Raw genomic sequence first — 7,476 nt, forward strand, 5'->3', positions numbered from 1 at the left:
ACACACTTTTCATTTGGTTAGGGCGGCGGTTATCACTTTCACGAATACCTTAATCATCGGACTCGCAGTCCCTGGATTAATTACCAACGGTCATCTCGATATCGAATAGCTGGACTTAACCGACAGCTGTTATCCCGAAAACCGCGGTTCAAGAAATTCGTCGTGAACCCGAACTTCTTCAAGCTTGGAGATCAAGAACCAACTTCTCAAGATCGTCGTTTTGGACCCCGCTTTCAGTTAGTCTTCCTGGGTTATCTCTGCCAAAAACTTTGGTGTCCCCGTTTTTTATGTTTTTCTATCCCGGTACCCTAAGTCCCGAACCAATCATTTACATGCTGTTTAGCGTCCGCGGCTGGACCCAGCCAACTTGGATTAATTAAACACAGGGATCCACTCCAGCTTAAAACTCCATTATGTAGCAGAAAAGATTGTTATAAACCCTCTAACAGAGGAATTCGGCAAATAAACGGAAGTCCCCATTGCGCATGCACCAAATGTGTGTCAAACGTTATCATCTTCACATTTTGAGCCGAAGGCCGCGTTCAGTGACTCTCAACGGAGGGGAAATTGTTGATTAACCGTTGATCTCCGTTTGCAATCGTGACGCCACGTCTGTTAAACGCCTTTTTACGATTGTTGTAAATTTTATAAAATATCGTCAGTCATGTCGTCTGCAACTAGCCTTCCCGCATGCTGTGCCGTCACGATTGCGTTTATCAACAAAAAAACCGGCTCTTCCAGCTGCTTATTTCGATAGATCTTCGATTGCAATCTTGACGTCAAGGCCGGAAATGAAAAAAGTCGTACAGTAGAGAATGCGCATTCAACGTTGAGTTTGTTGACGGTTACTGAACGCAACCAAGGCTTAGTGACACCACTTTCTTTTCACCTAAATAATTTGGTAAAATCTTAATTATTATACCCTCGGACTACAAATTTCTGTAATTGAGTACTTACCATTGACTCGGTTGCTTATATTGCTTGTTTCTAGCAACTCAAATGTATGATCGCTAAACATTTTTAATTTCAATTGCTATGATGGTGAATTTCCATGCCTACATATATCCCCTTGATCCACTTGCGCTTTAGTCATTTCCGTTTAGTCGCTGATTTTACCAATAGAGGTTTCATAGCAGTCGTTTCCGCGTTTTCGCTTCTGTGGGATATCCCTGTGTTTAATTAATCCAAGCAGACAATCCTTTGGCGTGGGAGCCCGCGCATTTTTAATTGGGATGACTTTTCGATTCGGAGAAAACAAAGGGCGGCCACCATATCCGTCATAAACCGTAATAGTGTTTCCAAGCTCGCAAAAACGATTTCACAAAAATACTTTCCACTTACGGCCGCTTTTAAAGCCAACAAACAGAAACTTTTTTTTTACTCGTTTCCAAGAATAACTGTGGCCTAAAGCTTCGCCTTTACGATTGTCAACATGTGCAATGATTTTAGGAATACATCTCCGGCAAACGCCAAAGTCTTACAAACAAAGATATAGTACTAAAGTATAAAACTAACAAGTTGGCAAGCCAAAATATACCTTCAGTGAAGCGTAACATGTATCCGTGGTTCTGTGGTGGAACGCTCACCTGTCGTGCAGGAGGGCTCGGGTTCGAATCGCGCCCGATACTAACGCAAATTGAGAAAATATTTATAATACACCCAATGACAAAAAGAGGGCATTTTTGGAAAAAGCTTTTAGCTAATTCCAAGAAACTGCGAACGCAGTGATTGCACTTAGCCCCTAAAATGCGTACGCGTTCGCAGTCCAGACAGACAGACCCACAGACAGACACGGCGATTGTAAAACCCCTCCTAGTCTCCTCGGAGGTAATCTGGCAGTCCAAATGTATAATTGGAATTCGTAACATGTGTAGGATATCTAACGGGAAGATGGTAATACGCGGGATACGAAAGGATAGGGGAACAATTCGTCTAAGCTATTACGAAAGTTACAGAGACCCAACATCGGAATAACCCCGAAGCCTTTACAAAGAAACGGGGACTCTCGGCTAACAACAGTGGGTTCACTCACAAGGAGACTACCTGAGGTGTTACTCACCGATTTTGTTCAAACTCGGGGGATTGGTAGACCTTCATGTAACTTGAAAAACCCTTAAGGGATTTTATTCAATGGGCAACGGTTTTGCCATGGCAACGAAAAATGTTTTTGACAACATAAAATTGAAATTTTTCCATTGAAAATAACATGGGATTTTCCCTGTAAAAACTTTTACAAAATTGAAAAAAAACTTAAAATACGAAAATTGTAAAAAATTTATAAAAATTGACCAAAAAAATCAAAATTGATCACATTTTGATCAATTTCAACGAAATGGGTGAAAATGAACCGGAAAGGCTAAAATTGTAAAAAATGTGAAAAAAAATAAAAAAAATACAAAGATATTGATTAAAATAATGTTTTTTTTTTTCAAAATTGAAAAAATATATAAAATTTAAATTTTTTTGGTCAAAAACAGTAGTTTCGATCAAAATTCATAGGAATTGATGGAAATTTATAAGTTGTGTAAAATTGGATTAATGTATAGATAAATAGCGATTTATTTTGGTCAATTTGGTCAAATTTAATTGACCAAAATTAAATAATAGATCTAAATTAGTTCAATTTTAAAGTTTTGTAAAAATTATTTAAAAATGAACTAAATTCGACCAACTATCTCAAAATTGTTGCATTTTTTTTTCAATATTGAAAAATGTTAATAACGCTAAAAAAAGTTATCAAAATCAATTGTTTCGGTCCAAAACGATCAAAATTGATAGGAATTGATGGAAATTTATTTATATAGATAAATTGGTTTTTTTAATTATTTTCAAAACTTAGAAAAAATCAAAATTAGCAAAATTTTTAAATTTTGTAAAAAAAAGTATAATTTTTAAAACAAATCAGTAGTTTCTATCAAAAACCACATTATTTTCCAATCTATATCCGTAGTTGTTTTAGTTCTAAAAGTTCTAAAATATTATTTACTTGATAAATAATAAATAAAAAAATCAATGAAATTCATTAAAAATTATTTATATTTATTTATTTAACGAAACTGTATTTTTTAAACATAAGGTATAATAATGTTTGGTTTTTAAAATAAATGTTAACTAAAGCGAGATAAATTGTGTTCAGTTAGTATATTTGGTAGAATCGTAGTCAATATTGGTTTCTTCGTGTATACGGAAATATCTAACAAACAGCAGGAAAAATGGCGCGTATGGAGATGCAACGACCGAAATGAACACTACGACATGGGGATGATACAAATGGGAAATACTTGCAGTGGAAGCATAGGAAAGACACCAGCGAAATATATAATTAAGAAAACTAGAACCACTTAAAATCAACGAAAAATATTTAAAACTGTGATTAATATTTAATCAAATGGCCCCCCACGCTATTCCACTATGTGCCTTGAAAATAGTCTTCACAATTTTGTAGATTTTATTTATATTTAACAGTTTGCTTTTTTCATATAATGGCTAAATAACAGCTTGCCAATCATAATCATAAATACTTCTGACTGTAGGTATTGATAAAAGGCGGATTCTATTTATATTTGAAACCACCGTTACCTGAGACCAAGGTTCTTACAGGCGGCACTATAAGGTTGGCGCATATAAAAGTGGCGGGAAACTAGTTTTCGGCAACCGTGCGGGAGAGTGCGTTTCCCCTAGTCTGGTGACGTCGTTGGTTAGAATAAAACAAAACAAGACTCCGCGGTAAATGATATTGGTTACAGCAACACTGCGCAGGCGCCATAGAAAAAAATGGAAAATTCCAGCTACAGGTCTTTCAACTTATCGTTATAGCAGCCCAATTTGGCTATATACAACAAAACATTGAATTTTTATTTACATTATAACACGTTGTATTTATCAGCGCTATTTGTTCGTTGTTCGTATCGTCGAAAATTGCCTATATCATTCTGTATTTTTAAAAAGATTATTTTAAGGTAGTAGAGCGAAACTTTTATTTTAATTTACTTCATTTTCTTTGTTAATATTTATTATAAAATGCATTGGGCCTGGTACAAGGTTATTATCCGAGATAGATCTTTTGGTTTCCTTTATTATGATTCGTAAACTAGCGAAGTAGATAGTAGTAAGTACAAAGGAAAATTTTAAATCTCAATTCATAAGATTTGATACTGAGAATGTTGGTAAAATATCCTAGTGTAATTGACAACTATATATATATATATATATATATATATATATATATATATATATATATATATATATAAGGTCAGTGTAACAACATACCCATCAACGATGAAAAAACTATAGTTGTCAATTACACTACGAAAACTAATAAAATTTTACATAGCTATAAACTTAACGATACAATTTTAAATAAACAAAAGTCTGTAAAAGATCTGGGTATAGGGCCTAAAATAATTTTCTTTAACTTATTTATTTTTTCAGTACAAAGTGAATATGAATTTAAACAACATCAGGACACACGACATAGCATCAAACAACTATATTTTCTCTGAGTGCATAAGACGCGACGATTAAACCTTAAAGCTTGTTAATTTAACAATAAGGGGTAGAATTTGGAAAGCTCAAAAATTTACTTTTAGGATATTCAAGAGTGTATTTATTGAAACTTAGAGATAATCTCTACGTTCATTTTGTCCGTGGGCACCATATTTATAACCACGTATTCACGTCCATCGCGTCAGAGACATCGTAATTTTAGGAACCCAATCAGATAATAAGTGGGGTGGCGGAGTGGTTAGCACTTTTGCCTCGCAGCAAGAGGAGCCGGGTTCGATCCCAACTTGTGGCACTGGGTGAAAACTCGGAACAACTCCTTCTGCGTTGAGTTTGCAAGTTCTCTCCCCACTGGTTTAAGGGGTTTTCCCCCGAGTTCTTCGGTTTCCCCTTCCATAAAAACTTGTCGAGGTTAACGGTAATAGTTAGTGTAGGGAGCTGTTGGCTCGATCTCGTGGCATGCAGGGCTTGCCACCACCCTCCTACGCATTGTAACCCGGCCACCTGAATTAAGGGCTTCAAAAGTCGCATGATGACTTAGGCCTAGGGTGGTGCTTTGGGTATTAGCCTAGCTGATTATTATTATTATATTATTATTATAATGGACCAATTTGATTGACAAATAAAGGGAGGAGTCGATTTCGGGGCTAAGAAGTGAAACGTGTGCAAAGGGTGATTTGTGAGGAATTTCTCCGCACAAGGGTTTTCCCAAAGAAAGGGTTCGGTGTTCTGTTCCTCAAATTCTGTAAACAATTTTTTTTTATTCCATAGAAAATAATAAAAACTAGAGACTTACTGAGAGCACTTTTCTTCAGACTCAAAGGTACGCCAAAATCAGTGTTAAAAAAGCTAATATTAAACTATCATTTTAATCTAATATCTAACGAAATAAATTTAGTTAAAAACAAGTTCACTAGTAGTAGAATAGGGTAGATCAGCGGTTCCCAATTTTTACACCCAGGAAAACTAATTTTGTGTTTCCATTTAAAATTTCATTATCAGGTGATAATTGCAGTTTAGTGGACTGAAGCGTTCTGTATTTTAACATGATGCAACGTTGGGTGAATATGTCATTAAACTGTGACGTAATGTGGTTAAACAAATAGAAACTACGGTTTAAGGCAATAACATTTATAATATTTATTTTATTTATAATAAAACAAATTGAAACGGTCGGGATAGGGGTTTACCCCCATTTCGCCCAAAATAGTTCTCCCAATTCCAATTTATCCCAATCCCATTTCTCCCAATTCCCATGTCTCCCAATCCCATTTCTCAAAATCCTATTTGTCCCAATCCCATTTGTCCCAAAATTGTTATCCCAAATACAATTTGTCCCAAAATTACACTTGGTATAAACATGAATCTAAGTTTTATTTTAACCTACCATAAAAATATATATTACATGAAATAAGTCCAAGTAATTCTTTACATTACTACAATTAGGATATGCCTACTAACCTAATCTAACCTATCCTAACCTAACCTAACCTAACGCCAAGTCAATTCACATATTCACAAAACGGTAAACTTACTTTGTTTAGATGAGATCTAAAACCGCGCAATTACCATATATTTGGAAAATAATGATTGGGAGAAAGGGGAATCCATATTTTTGGGAATATTGATCGTCGGGAGTAATGGGAATCAATTTTTTTGGGAAACTTGATCGTTGGGAAAAATGGGAATACATATTTTTGGGTTAAATGAACTCCGGTTCGGAGAAATGGAATTGGGACAAATGGGACACCATGTTTTTGGGAGAACTGATAACTTTGGGAGAAGGTAAAATTGGAATAAATGGGAACATACCGGGATAGGACCGGGATTACGTTTTAAGGAGGACGCTCTCAATATGGCGGTATATCGTTGAGTAGCTAATACGCCCAAGGGCAAACTCTTCCGGAAAGAGGTTTATTTTGGCTTGCCAAATTTTGTTACTTTTAAATTACACTCCGCAGTTTTAGCTATCATCATTTAATCTAAAGTGGTAAACCCGTTTAAATTCCGCTTGGCGAAGGAGATAACACCAAATGTAACGCAATATATTTTTTTTGTGAAATGAAAGATTCTATAACTTCTAAAACTTCTGAAAGGATAATCGAGCAGACGTAAAAGGAATTTAGGGGAAACGAGGAGTGACTAGTGGTAGCAAACACAAGTTAAAGACATAATGTTGGTTTTTAAAATATTTTGAATGTCATTTGAGATAATTTTGGTTTTTTCCTAGCTACGGTTCAGCTACTTGTTTGATCAGGTGTGCCTTTCCGCTAATAGTTTTTTGACGTTCTCTCGTATAATTTTTAAATTAAAGTACAATTGCAAAAGCAAAGCCCTATACGATGTTCACGGTATCTTCAGCTGGATGAATTGGCATCAAACGCCCGAAGTGTGACACTTCTTGACCCAATTGTACGATCTTCGACTACTGCCCGAAACTGAACAGTATTTGTTAAAGACCCCCATCTTGGCGTGGATAGATTCGTCCATAATTCCACGTCGTAAAATTCTGAGACCTATATCCTTTTAATAATAGTGTACGTTTTTTATTTACGTACAATAGAGTTGATAAAACCAGATCCAAAGTCTTGAAAATTAAACTATGACTGAGGCAGTATAAAAAGGTTGTTTGACGAATTACTTATATGTAGAGAATGGTTTTTGGTTCCCTTACATCCTTCTCCTCTTTGCTTTCGTTATGAGTAAAGACCTTTTCACACGATCCAACTTTTCAAATCAAAATGCTAAGTCAGGAAAAAATTGATCAGTGATCCATTTTTTTCTCGCGTACTTTTTTGGTGGATCACTATTGGTGGTAACTATTGCTTCAATAAATTTTTGGGAAGGACGATATTTTATCATTTATATCATTTGTAAGCCAGTGACATTGACCACCTTAAATATTTCATAAAAAAAGGAAAAACAGAATAAATCATGACTAAGACCAAGTTATTAAAATGTCTGTATAATTGT

This window comes from Leiobunum rupestre, chromosome 2 (genome assembly GCF_980474605.1).
Source record: "Leiobunum rupestre chromosome 2, qqLeiRupe1.1.hap1, whole genome shotgun sequence".
Taxonomy (NCBI): Eukaryota; Metazoa; Arthropoda; class Arachnida; order Opiliones; family Sclerosomatidae; genus Leiobunum; species Leiobunum rupestre.